The sequence below is a fragment of the Astyanax mexicanus genome, chromosome 1 (assembly GCF_023375975.1).
Source record: "Astyanax mexicanus isolate ESR-SI-001 chromosome 1, AstMex3_surface, whole genome shotgun sequence".
In the NCBI taxonomy this organism is placed as follows: domain Eukaryota; kingdom Metazoa; phylum Chordata; class Actinopteri; order Characiformes; family Acestrorhamphidae; genus Astyanax; species Astyanax mexicanus.
Genome location: NC_064408.1, coordinates 115,567,416 through 115,582,622, shown reverse-complemented (window position 1 = coordinate 115,582,622; position 15,207 = coordinate 115,567,416).

Genomic DNA, 15,207 nt, shown 5'->3' with positions numbered 1-15,207 from the left:
TTGTTAGGGCCATTATGATAAATGATCAATGTGTTATTAAAATACAAAAAAATATAATTTTAAGAGAGTCTTGTTTAACTTAATTAATTATTCAATCTATACAATCTATATATATATATATATATATATATATATATATATATAATTAATCCCAGGGAAATTTAAAACTATATTAAAACTATATTTATTACATTACAACAACACAGGCACAATTGTGGTGCACTGCTTCAAAATAAAAATAAGAATATATGTGCTGGAATATGCTATTTCAATGTATTGATATATATATATATATATAACACTTTACAATATAATGGTACCTTAATATATATATACAAAATATATAACAGAATGTCACAAATAATTATTACACTAATTGACACTAATTAAGGCATTATTAATCATTAGAGAATTTTGAAGTAATGTTTCAAATCTTTATTAATTAACAGGATTTACAACATACTTAAACATTAAAATTCAGTAATGTTTAATAATGTTGTTACTAATGCAAATAAATAATTAGTTGACACATTACTTAACAATTTAAAACAATGTTTATTACTGTCCTAAGAACTCTAAAGTGTTACCAACATATTTATATTAATCAAATAAATACAAAACATACAAAATGTTATTAAATGTTAAAGTTCTTTTTTTAATTTCTAACATTTATGTTCTCTCAGAAATATCATAGAAAAAAATACAATCTAATCACAGCTAATCTGATAATCTTCAATCTACAAATACGAATGATACTAATCTTTTCTCACTTGTCTCTCTTTCATCCCAAACAGACTCAGTTTACTAAACATTAATACAGGTTATTAGTGATGTTTAACTTCTTCAGAGGGAGGACTGCAGTGTGTAAAGTGTGTGTTAACTACTGGAGCTGGACTCACATGTGTTGAATGGCTTGTTTGTGTAATGTAGGCTGTGATTTAGACCAAAAGGAGGTGAGTAGGTTCACCATGGGGGACATTATAGACCCTAACAGGGGTCCAGAGCCTCTGCTGTTGTTTTTGACAGTTTGCTTCTTCTCTCTGTCAGCAAACAAAAGGATAGCTGTGCCTGCTAACACTGCTAATGATGGACTTTTGATGATGGCTATTAACATACAGCTCTGGAAAAAAAATTAAGAGAGCACTTCAGTTTCTGAATCAGTTTCTCTGATGTTGCTATTTATAGGTTTATGTTTGAGTAAAATGAACATTGTTGTTTTATTCTATAAACTACAGACAACATTTCTCCCAAATTCCAAATAAAATATTTTAATTTAGAGCATTTATTTGCAGAAAATGAGAAATGACTGAAATAACAAAAAAGATGCAGAGCTTTCAGACCTCAAATAATGCAAAAAAAACAAGTTAAGTTAAGTTTTAAGAGTTCAGAAATCAATATTTGGTGGAATAATCCTGTTTTTAATCACAGTTTTCATGCGTCTTGTCATGTTCTCCTCCACCAGTCTTACACACTGCTTTTGGATAACTTTATGCCTTTACTCCTGGTGCAGAACTTCAAGCAGTTCAGCTTGGTTTGATGGCTTGTTGATTATCCATCTTCTTCTTGATTATATTCCCGAGGTTTTCAATTTGGTAAAATCAAAGAAAAACAGCTGTATATTTAAGTATTTGTGGACAATTATAGGGTTTTTAAAAAATAATCTGAAAAATATAAATTTAAGTACAAAAGCAATACATATTTGTTCCATCTCTATTTTTGTGAACATGGTATTTTCATACTCTCATTAATGTTAGAGAGATATTTTTGTTTTCATGTAAGGTTGGCATTTTGAAAACATGTATATTTTCTGTGTCATATGTTGTTAAACATATATGATTATGTTTATATGCTGTATGTTAATATATGGCTGAACTAAATATCCTATATTTGGAAGTGACCAAATGATCAAAAAGTTGGTATATAAGTCACCAATTTAATGAATTCAACTTGTGATAAATATATGTTGCATATAAGGAAATTACATATATTACATATAATATACATTTCACATATTTGAAATCTATAAATGCCCATATATCAGATATTCATATGTTGAATGTATTAGTTTTGGGAGGAACGTTTAGGGGTGAAATTGTAGAGGAAATACTTAAGGTGGTTTGAGAAAAATGTTCTTGTGCTTTGTGCAATAATGAAAAAAAGAGAAATATAGTTTAAAGTTAGCAATCCCAGTGTCTTGTGAAGTCGAGGTTACCATGATAAATTCTCCAAAATACAAAAAAATATGATTAATCACCCATATGCTCTTAATGTGTTCAACACAATGTGTTTGTTTGTTTGTTTGTGTTTTTTTACTGCCTTATGAGCAACATATTGGCTATTTTATGGCATCGACAGTGTTCGTGACTTCAGCATCACAGACTTAAATCAGTTTCTTTATATGAAGGACTTCCAGAAAATTAAGTATTTCAGCTGGTGGAATCTTTTTCAAACAGTTCTTTTACATTTGTAACCCTATAAAAGTTATTTCTGGTGGGTAAAAGTGCAGGGCAAGATGTGTTCGGCACCTAGTCATGTGATGGTCTGATCTTGTCTATTAAGGAAGTCCATATTGCACTTAATATTAATGATGGGGGATATTTCATACAGTTTATTTTGTGGATTGCTGGACAATTTATCTTGCCATTTTCTTCTACAGTGAACTTCGACTAGATGGAAGGCATTCGTTATCGAAAATAGTTCTAAGTGAGTTCCTGGTTTCTTGCTTCCCATGCTAAAATGTCTGCTTTCTCATTGCCCTAATGCTACTATATCCAAAAACCCAGCAATAGAGAATGTAAAATCCTCAGCTGTAGAGTTCTCTCTCTGTGGCTAGTAGTTTTCAACACAATGAACTGCAATTAACAAATTGACGCATGCGTAAATCACTAGCATTAAAGCTAAATAAGCTAAAGGAGAACTCTGGTGTAAAATGGACTTTTGTTGTAGTAAAACATGATAAAAAAGTATTTACCTTTGATGAATAGCACACCTCCGTTCTCCCACAGCTTTCCGAGATCCAGAAATTTTTACAGTTTCTCCAAACACCCTTCAGACTGGGTGACACAGGGCATAATTTGCCCCAATAAAATGCATTTTCCACTGTTATCCAGCTCAAAGTAGCTGCACAACTCCTTGCTTGAATCTGGAGAGCCCTGACATTTAAAACGAGGCATTAATAACTTAAAAAGTTCACAAGAAGCTTATTAAAAAAACACTGTTTACATCCTATAACGCTAGCTTCAGCTTCGAGCACAGCCATGTTTGTATTGATAATGTCATAGACATGTATATACAGTACATAGACTCCACACAGCCTGCTTCCTGGCGCCGGCTGCTACGCTATGCAGAGTCTATGTATATATATATATATATATATATATATATATATATATATATATATATATATGGCTATGTTATTTTCAGTACAGTAATGGCGGCGCTCTGAGCTTTAAACAGTGGGTTTTATTAAGCTTCTTGTGCACTTTTTAAGTTATTAATGCCTCGTTTTAAATGTCATGGTTCTCCAGATTCTAGCAAGGAGGTGTGGAGCTACCTTGAGCTGGAAAACGGTGGAAAAAGTGATTTTTCAGGGTAAATTTTGGACAAAATGTTAAAATTTCTGGTTCTCAGAATGCTGTGGGAGAACAGAGGTGTGCTATTCATCAAAGGTAAGTACTTTTTATCATGTTTTACTACAACAAAAGTCCATTTTACACCAGAGTTCTCCTTTAAAGATGCACACAGACACAGAAACCTACAACCCCGATTTAAAGAGCTGGCAGATAAAGAGCCCCCACTCCTCCGGTGCCCCTTGTTCAGCACAGTGCTGCTGCGAGTGCCGGAGGCCATACTGTTGGCCTTTAGCTTGGCTTAATTGTTGTCACATGTAACCCTACCTGTTGTCCAATTAGCCCCTTGACTTGCTATTAGATCATTCCGCAGGCTGTGGTTGGCCTGACTGAGGGTATTATTTTGGCAGGGCCAGTGATTAAGTGTAACTCTATACAGCGCAGCCTTTTAAGAAAGTCCAAATGAATTCCGACAAATTGTGTCGTGACGTCTAATGTACTGAGGGTTGTGTTTTCAGAGTGTTTGAAAGAGTAACAATGGGTAATTTCCAGCTACTCGAAATAGTCGGGTAGTATATTTGGAAAAAAATGGTGATGGCTACATACTGAATACACTTTCACAAAGGATTTAAAAGTAATTAAATGTATTTAAACTATTTTTTTAATTAAATAAAAAGTGTTACATCATGATCAGCGCAGTAATTAACCCTAGAATGCTAATGCCAGGTGACTTTTTTTTTTACTAATACAATTTTTTCATGTGATTTTAATTGTGTTGGTGCTGTCTGAGTTGTATGGGACTTAGGGTAGCTTCAGGACACTCATTGATGTCATTAATGTTATGGTTGATTCATTGCTTCCATCTATGTTTTTTCAAGAAGCATGCGTTCTGGTGATTTTCACCCGACATTAGTGATAGAGAGTAAGATATTTTATGGGTGTAATTTACCTGATGTTAGTGTGTTTAAATCAGGCGTTCACATGTTCCAGGAATGGGTGGACCAAAGATCACAGCACAAGTTCCCAGCAGCATTATTTCTTTTTTTGTTAGGACGTTACCTGTTAAGGATTACCTGATTTTCCAATATTTGTTCTGCTTTTTTATAGAGTATAGGGTTTTATAGGATATATATATATATATATATATCCATTGTACCTTTTTTATTTTATGTGGTGTTGTATGTCGTAAAAGTAAAGAAGGATTCCAAAACTTGTCATACAATGTATACCCAATGTTAGTGATGGTGTTACTCATTTTAACTTTAGTGTTTTAATGTTAAAATTAATGTTCATAATTTCTTTGTAATATCCAGAGAATTCGACTGTTTCTCTTGAAAGAAAGCCACTCAGGTGTCTGTGCGTCATTTCAAAAATCAGTTCAAGACTTGACTACTGAAACTCTCTACTGGATTTACCTGACCCTACTGCATCTGATTCAGAAGCACCAATATGGCTGGTCTATAGCCTTCTGAAATTCAGTCATGTGACTCTTTTACTCCCTCCACTGGCTTCCTGTTGCCGCCCACATCAAATTCTAAACTCTGACGCTATTGGCTTACAAATCCAATAATTGACCAGCTCCTTCATACTTGATGGCACTGACAGTCAAAGCCAGATCTGCACCAAGAGCTCTTAGAGCTTCCAGTACGGCTCGGCTCGAACCTCCATCCCTCAAAACCCACAGAAAACAAACATCCCGACTCTTCTCTGTGCTAACACCAAGGTGGTGGAACTGCTTGAACTTCCACTGGGAGTCAGGAGCTTGTTTCACTGAAGTTGCGACGTGCGTGCAAAGATCTGCCAGATGCGACACTGTTCCGCTGCCTTTTATTGAGCACTTCACAAAGAAATTGAAATCACAGAAAATGAGCACAAACACACACATTTGATGTCTTAATATGAGCTGTAATTACTTTTTTAACAATCAAATCACTATTATGCTCTACACGCAAAATTGGGCATAAGCCAATTTTGTACTAAATGTCATGTAAATTTGATTACAATCAAATTGAGGTAGAACTTGCTTTTTTCCTACTTACATATTACCATTGAAGTTATATTATGTTTACTAATAATGTTTTAAGTGCAGATTTCTGTGAAAAAAAACGTGAAACGCACTTCCTGTAGAAATTGTGAACTGCGAGAGGGACAAGTCGCAAACGCTTTCGTGAAAAAAGCCCCAGAGCAGCAGAGTCTCTCATGGTCTTTAAATGCTGACTGAAGACTCACCTTTTTTTAAAGAGTTCCTGAACTAAAAAGAAAGAAATGGTTCTAAACATTATCACAGCTTGATGTATCTCTGGATACATATCTTGATACAATCTAGGGGCCCTATTTTGACGACCTATAGCGCATTGATCAATTGCGCATTGTGCAACTGGATCTTTGGTATCGTGAAGACTCAAAAATTACGCCTTGCGCAGCTTGAAATGCACAAAAGACACTAACTACTAATTATCTTAATTAATCATGGTTGTATTTTGGGTGTAACATGAAATAAACTAATCAGTGTGCCAAGTTGTCATTCCCTTTAAGAGTCAGGAGAGCTCTGACTTTGGCACGTTCGCATTTTAACAGCGCTACGCTTTTGCATGTCTCAGCAGAGGATACTGACCTGCGTGTTCATGCTGTGAAGATACACCAGCAGCTCATTTAAGGGAACAGCAATGTTATTTTATTCTTTACAATGTTTATCGTGCAGGGCGCTCCTGCATGGCTGACTGTTGCCTGTTGTTTCAGGGTTTTAATCAGTCAGTGGCGCACCTGTATTTCCTGCCGTCAAGATAGAAACACGTCAGAAATTTACCTGAACACTCCACACTTCCAAACCACCACACCCATCAGTGTAGATTTGTTTCTTAACTCTGATGCTACTTTAAAAGCACGGGCGTAGGGTGTGTCTTTGGAAATAAAGAGATTTAGCTAAACTTAGTTTGGTTAGATTGGTTTAATTCGTATTGTGCTAGGGTGAACTAAGGGTAATATAATAATGTATAATAATGACTTAAAATAATATCACAATACTTCAGTGTATCTATTTTGACGCCATGAGCAAAAGGCTTGAAAATAGACTGCTGACATGGTGTAAGATAGCAATGAGCAATAGAGCTCTAGTTATGGATCATTTTGAAGTAATCAACAAAGCACTTTTGTAAGACACTATGGATAAAAGCATCTGCTAAATACCCTAAATGTAAATGCAAATGTCTCATTGGACAGCCTGGCATCCCAGAGCTTATTCCTCAACAGTGGACAAAAATGAAGATGCTCAATATGCTAAATTCATATTTGCACTACTTCCCAATCCTGATACATGGTATTTTTAGAATACAGTCAATAATCAGGCATCAGTGCATGTTAATTCTCTATGGATGTCTGTAGATAAAGATACAGAAGGAGTGAGGAGGAGATGAACTGATAAAGCTCATTATGATGAATCAGAATAGCAATTATGATGAACGCAGGGGGAAGCTGAAAGAACAGTTAGTACCTGCAGGGTGATGGACGACCACAGCAACTGGCACACTGCCTCTAAGAATGGGGTCAGGCAGTAAACACGGACGCACAGAATGGCCTAGGAAAAGCAAAGGGCACTGGTTTGCTGGGTAATTTATGGAGCTTCTGACACTTCATGACCCGTGAGTCACTGCTCTCCTCTGACACACAAGACTCCACCGTCCAGAAAGAATCCAGGGTGAGGGAATGTGAAGGTGGGGTGAAATGTGGATCTTCTGGACCTGTAGGACAGGTTTCAGTCACAGCTCTCGTAGCTGCAACAGGAATACAGCTTTCTCAACTAGAGCAGGCTTTCTGTACAGCTAATATTACAAATAATACAATATATTAACAGTCTTTTGTCTTTGAGGAGATTTAGCTTAGTTTGGTTAGATTGGTTTGATTATTATTATGCAAGGATGAACACTAAAATAATATTACAATATTTCTGGGCATTTTTGTGATAATAATAGTCAAGCTGATATGTTAAGAATGTACTACTAAACAAAATAATTTTAAATGTTTATGTAGTATAAATAGTATATATTTCAGTGAAAACAAAAGCAATCTGTAAACTTCTTTTATAAAAAAATAACCCAAAAAAAGTACCACAGCAATAAATTGCAGACTATTTACAGCTCTACGAAAAAATAAGAGATCACTTCAGTTTCTGAATCAGTTTCTCTGATTTTGTTATTTATAGGTTTATGTTTGAGTAAAATGAATATTGTTGTTTTAATTTAAAGCATTTATTTGCAGAAAATGAGAAATGTCTGAAATAACAAAAAAGTTGCAGAGCTTTCAGACCTTAAATAATGCAAAAAAAAAAAAAAAAAAAAAAGTTCATATTCATAAAGTTTTAAGAGTTCAGAAATCAATATTTGGTGGAATAACCCTGGTTTTTAATCACAGTTTTCATGCATCTTGGCATCATGTTCTCCTCCACCAGTCTTACACACTGCTTTTGGATAACTTTATGCCTTTACTCCTGGTGCACAAATTCAAGCAGTTCAGTTTGGTTTGATGGCTTGTGATCATCCATCTTCCTCTTGATTTTATTCCAGAGGTTTTCAATTTGGTAAAATCAAAGGAACTCATCATATTTAAGTGGCCTCTTATTTTTTTCCAGTGCTGTGTATATAGAGTTTGAGGTAACACTTAAACAAATGTCATGTTGATTATACTTTATAAACATGTTAATAACACATTAAAACACATTTATAAAGAATTAAAAACATGGCTATATATAAGTTTTCGGTACCTGTAGAAATGTAAAATTTGAAAGCTTCTTTCAGGCAGTAAGGGTTTGTTAGAAAATCATTGAGTAAATCACTAATGAGAAAATAAATTGATAAAAAGTTATGGTTTTATAACACTATGTTCATTAGTATTATTTATATTTCTCAGCGTATCAACACCTGGTTTGGAAATTTTAATAAAGTGTTTAATAAAGGTAAATCAGGTGAGCTGCTGGTGGAATTAAGCATATCCTCTGCGGTTCTTGTGTATTAGTGTATATGTTTATTTGAATCTTATTTGTTCTAATAATAATAATAATAATATGGGCTGTTTTTACAGACACATCCACTCTTATTTCTGTTTTTTGTACTGTAAATGTTCAAGTTTTGATATTTTGCACAAAATGAACAGTACTATTCTATATCTGTACATGTATAAACATTACTGTTAATGTTAATGTAGTATTGTAGATATCATGCACATTTTTAATTGTTTAGCTACAATAGTTAATAAAATGTGCTTTTTAAGACTCTGCATTCGCAGGAACAGTAAAAACGGGAGTTTGCTGACGCTGCTATTGTTACTGATAATGCACACTAATCGTTCTGTGGCTTCAACAACTCATTCTTCTTCTACCATCTGCTCAGAGCACAGTGCCATTTGCAACAGCACACACAAACACTGCTGTATTTTTAGTACGTCAACTGGACGCTGACTGTGTGGAACATTCGGAAAGACAGTTTAGATGTGTGTACAGGAATAAATAGGGTTAAAACATGAAAATTGCTTAAACAATGGGAGCCAAATTGAAAAGATTGATGAGTTTTTAATTATTTAACACTTTGAAATAAACACAAACAGGAAAATAGTTTTAGTTATAAAGTTTTTAAAAAGTTATCAAAGTTGTGACAAGTTTGAATATTTCGTTGCTGTCCAATGTAAAACAAGTATCTCCATTTTTGTCGATTTTTAGTTTACTACATAATTTAAACAGACAAACTGTCCCTTACACTGTGCCAAAATTTATTGATGAATAGACATATATAAATATTTCAAAACTACCTGAATTTTTTTTTATTTACATTGACTTTCATTGAAAGTTTAGAAGGTTTTTCTCTCTCCTGTAAAGTTGCTGTTTTGAAGATACTTGATTATCACTATACAGCGCTGATATTCATTATTCTGATCTAGTTCTCTACATATATTCTCTATAAATTCAAATATAAGCACATATGTGACCATGTTATGTCTTTATACAGAAAGGTCAGATGTTTTATAAGAGGTTTTATGTCTTATCTGTACAGTAAATTTCATATCTCATACAATCACATGGCTTTCTGGTTCAGTAAATAAACTCATCAGAAGCTTTAAGCTTTAGAAGGCTATGGTACAACTGTATATTTTAAATATGACAAGATAATAAGACAAGACAATACTTGTGCTGAAATTAGTAACGGAATGTGGCCTCCACCTTTAACCCATTCATGCAGTGAACACACACACACACACACACACTTGCAGTGAGGGTTAAGGGCCTTCAATATCCTGGTGCTCTAACCACTGAGCCACCTCTAGTAGAGTGCCATATCATATCATATTACTTTTATTTAATTTTATTTATTTATTAATTTTACATAATTTTAGATCAAAATTAATCTTTGTAGGCTCAAAAGACTATTACATATAATTGGTTTAATCCCAAAACACCACTTTTACAATAATGGTTATTATTCTACTATGGCATTGTATTACTTGAGCAAACTACTAAACTGTACACCCCCCCCCCCCCCCCCTTTACACTCACAAAGAACTGAACTTCACCCACACACACACCCAGTCAGCACACAGAGGCTGACATGACTTTATTTGCTGCACTCTTAAAAACTATAAACTCTACCTCAGTAACTGCTGTGATTATATATGTTCTATATGTTACAGTATGTCACACATCTCTGCACCTTATCCCCACTATACACTTTATTATACCGTATCGGTACTGCACTGTCCTGTCTTTAAATTGCCTCGTCTTTTGTATTTATTGTATTTATTGTTATTTAGTGTTATAATTTTATAATTTTATGTTGCACTGTCGTCACTCCTGCACTTTATGTTGTCTATTGCTTGTGGTTCTATGTTGCACCATGGTTCCGGAGGAACGTAATTTCATCACACTGTGTACCTGTACTCAGATGTAATGACAATAAAAGCCTCTTGACTTGACTTGACTTTCACCAGAAATATTGATATAAAAAAATACCCTGATATATTGTGATATTGTATTAGGGTCATATCGCCCAGCCCTAGCCACAACTGCCCCATAATGGTCTGTTTTAGCTCCAGAAATATTAATTTGCTGATTCTTTTTTTGTTCTGATTTTTTGTGCAGCTCAGCAGCTTATTACTTATTACAGTATGTTGTACATCCAAACTACCTAAAACAATAGCATCTCATATATATTCCATTCAATAGATAATGTTACATGCAAAGGTGTCAAAAGCATCTACATTCATCACTCTGTAGGTAGAAGTATAGATACTAGGGTTTAAAATACTTCTGTAGAAGTTGAAGAATCAACTCAAGCTTTTTACTCTTTAAATAAAGGGTTTTAAAAAGTACTGCTTTCAAAACTACTTAAAATATAAAAGTAAAAGTAATAGGATAGAATAGAATAGAATAGAATAGGTAAAAGGATATTGCTGACCTTAAACCTAACGGTTTTCAAGCGATTTTTCTGTCGCAGACGAATTTCCAGAGTCAGGATAAAATCACAAGAGTCTTGCTTTCAGTCAGGTGTTCAGATATCGTAAGTCTTGAGACTTGTCTTACGCGAATAGTGACGTGAACGATGTCAACAACCAACAGGAGAAGAGCTACGGGAAGCTGCAAGGCAAGAATATTCTATGTGACTGTTTACAAACGATTAGAAAAAGAACACATTTTACAGTTAATACGCCTTATGTGGTTCTTAATTTAATGTGTACAGAATTTTAAACACAGCTAGCGCTTTAAAGTCATTATATTTAAAGTTAAAGTATTTTATTTTGCACTACTTTGTCTTATTGTGCAGTGTTATTTTTGATACAAACACATTTTGCAAAAATTATGTTCTTTATTGTATCAATTCTTTCTAAAACAAAGGCAAATGTATAGCAGTGAAACTGTGATTCTTTACTATACAAGGTTGTAGCAAAAAAAAAGGTGAAGGAAAAGAAGCATATGGGACTAGTTGAACACAGCATATATTCTATTAAAAATATCAAAAACTAACAGTGTGACAGAAAAATAAACTGTTGATGGGAACAAAAGTTGTGAGTCTCTGATAAATAAATCACAGTATTGATATTGATATAAACACTATTTGTAACTTAGTATGTAATATGGTTAACACCTTAAAATAAGACTACCCTTATAAAGGGTTTATAATTGGTTTATAAATGAGATTATTCATTATTAATGATTAGGTTGTAATTGCCTTGAAAACCTTTGATAAGCATTTACAACACATCAATTAAAAAAAGGCAACAGTGATCCGTTGTTTACTTAGTCATTTAATTTATACTGAATAGTTAAAGCTCCACTAGGTAGGATTGAGATATTGTGCTCATGGGCTCCCCCTACAGTTGTAGAGTGGAATAAATGTTTCAGGCGGATTAGTTTCTCTTTCTTGTTTTCTGGCTTTTACAGACATATTCGGTCTCTTTCCAGCTTCTGCCGGAGTGTCTGCGTGTTAGTTTGTAAAGAATGATCCAGTAGTCCTTGTAGAAGTGTTAGAACTAAAGGTCGGAAAGCAGGTCGCAGTTCTCGCGAGCGTTGGTTGCGGCCGCCTCGGAAAACTGGTTTGAGCTCAGAGGAGCTCTGGCACAGACACGAGAGCACCGCTATTCCTCCTATTACACCTCAATGCAGCGCTGCAGTGAGTTTCAAGCTTCTTTAAAAAGATAAAAAATCAAGGAAATCCTACCTAGTCCTGCTTTAAACATAATCACAAATATATTAATATGAAGGGTTTAAATGCTGATTGATGGAAAACACAAAGTAAGATCAGGATCTAGAAAGATCTGACATTTGACAGTATAAAGGACTGTGGAATCACTACTTTGCAAATCAGCTCACTGCTGCCATTTTTATTTGTGTTGTTATATATTTATTACCTGCTTATTAATGGGTTTCAAAGTATTTGCATCCTACTTTACGAATATTAATAAACCCACTATAAAGGTAGTCTTATTTTAAAGTGGTACCGTAATATGTATTGTATGTAAACTCCACCAGAAGCATGATGGGAAATAATCTCAGAAAGAATCTAGTTGCAGTTATATAAATATTGATCCCCAGTCACAAAATCTTATTCTGTGACTAAGAAGTCTGTGACGAGTCTTTAGATGTGAGAGGGTGTCAGACTTTGGTCTGTTCAAAAAAAGTCTTTTTAGAGTATTTTTTTTAAGTCATGTAGTGTATGGACAGCATTAGTGTCATATTCTGTTTAAATCACATTTTGCTCTGATTTTGAACTGTGAAACACTACTGAACTATATGTGTCTTAACTACATAATCACATGGTTTATATGATTACCAGTGACATGTACTGTACAGTATATTATAAGCCATTAGTGTCTATAGCCTGCAGAAGATACAGTAGTCAGCACTGACCGTTTCAGCGTGAGCTCCTTCCTTTGTTAGACTGGGGTTGATTAAGAGGTTAAATGCTGAGAATCATGGCGTCTTTAACAGAGATTTATCTGTTCCTGTACTGACCCCCTCTGGGGTGGCTAACCTCGACTCAGTGCTCTCCAGATTTATTTGGTTATTTGTTTGTCTATTCGGAGGGGTCCTGCGTTAAGGTTAAGGGTCTCCCCCTCATTTTTTATCATTCCTGTTTATGCATCCAAGTTTCATATTTCACGCCAGACGTGGACGTGACGCTGGTGCTGATTCAGCTAGAAAAGTGACAGACGCTCTGTAGACCTACGTAGGCAGACGTGACCACCAGACCCCCATCTCCGCATGTGCTGAAGGAACATCCGTAGTTCAAAGAGAAAAAACTTTCACTGCCTGGCCGAAACAAAGTCAACATCAAATAAAAAAAGGTCAAACTCTAATATTTGGTTGGAGCATCTTTAGCTTTGATTGACAGTGTTGCATTAATTTTTTACCAAGATCTTGCAGCAGCATTGATGATGGTAGAGTCTGACCACTGCTCAAAGTCTTCTCCATCCAGCACATCCCAAAGATTCTCAATGAGGTTAAGATCTGGACTCTATGGAAAGAGTATGGCACAACTGTAAATCTACCAAGACAAGGCCATTCACCTAAACTTACAGGCCGAACTAGTAGAGCACTGATCAGAGACACAGCCAAGAGGCCCATGGTGACTCTGGATGAAATGCAGAGATCCACAGCTCACATATGGGAAACTATTAGTCGTGCACTCCACAAATGTGTTTTTTATGGAAGAGTGGCACGAAGAAAGCCATTGTTAAAAGAAAACCCTAAAAAAGTTCTGTTTGCTGTTTGCCAGAAGCCATGTTGGTGACACAGCTAACAGATGAGACCAAAATTTTACTTGACATTGAACAAAAAGCAAAATGCTATGTGTGGCGGAGAGTTAATACTGCACATCACTCTAAACACACCATCCCTACTGTGAAACATGGTGGTGGCAGCATCATGCTCTAGGGATGCTTCTTTTTAGCAGGGACAGGGAAGTTGTTCAGAGTTGATGGGAAGATGGATGGAGCCAAATAAAGGAAAATCGTTAAAGAAAACCTCTGGTGAACAATCCATGTGTGAAAATGATGATCTCATGCTCTCTGAATTACTCTTTCACAAATCCAGCTCCATTGGAATATGGCCATGATTATCAGGGAAGAAAAAATCCATTGATGGAATAACCTGGTCTGTATTCAGTATATTCAGGTAGTCAGCTGACCTCATTCTTTCAGCACATACTGTTGCTGAACCTAAACCTGCAGAACAACTGCAGCAGCACCAGATCATTAATATGGCAAGCAACAGAAAGAACCAACAACCTTACTCAAGACTTACTGCGTTAATTAAGGTAATCCACCGCAGTTTATCTAGAAGAGAGGAGCCAGTGATGCATGATGGGATTGAGAGGATACCATAGCCTGCTGTCCCTCCTCACCATGCTCACTGCACACACTTTTTGGAAACTCAAGCTACCCGTCATAGTACAAATGTATCAGAAATGATAGAAAATATTATTTTACAACATTTCAAATCCATTAAAGAGACCATTTTAGTTCACTAGTTATAGTTGTGTGAATTTATATACAGAAGATAGTTTAAATTTGATTTTACACGATCATTCCAAGCTATTTTAGGCCACAGTCTAAAAGTAGCCTGATATTTAAAAAAAAAAATACTTTTTTACGTCTGTCAAAATTGGAGAAATTTTAAATACTGAAAAAACAGAGAATTCACAAAAAGCTCAATTTCCAGTGTTCAAAAATGCTATTTTTGTGTGAACAAAACAGAGCTTTATGAAAACTCTGGCATCACAGTGCATGCCTGTTTCTGTCTGAATCTCAAATACCTTCATACTCCCTATATAGTGAACTACATAAGTCATAAAACTATGTGGGGTCATTTATACACACAAATATATAAAAGGTATGTCCAACAAAGTGTTTCATCAGAAGTGTTGATACAATTTAAAGAACAACAGTCAGATATTATGTCTAAAAGTACAGAAATGAAGAAACAAGGTTTATATATGGCAGTGAGGATATGCAAATATATATGCAAAATATATATGCAAATTATCTATTACCTTTTGAGTGGTCTGTATAGCACTGGACTTCAGTCAAAGCAGCCCAGACCTTTTTCATTAGAGCCCAGGTTCCCAAAAGCATCTTATTATTTAGATTTTTTTTTATCACT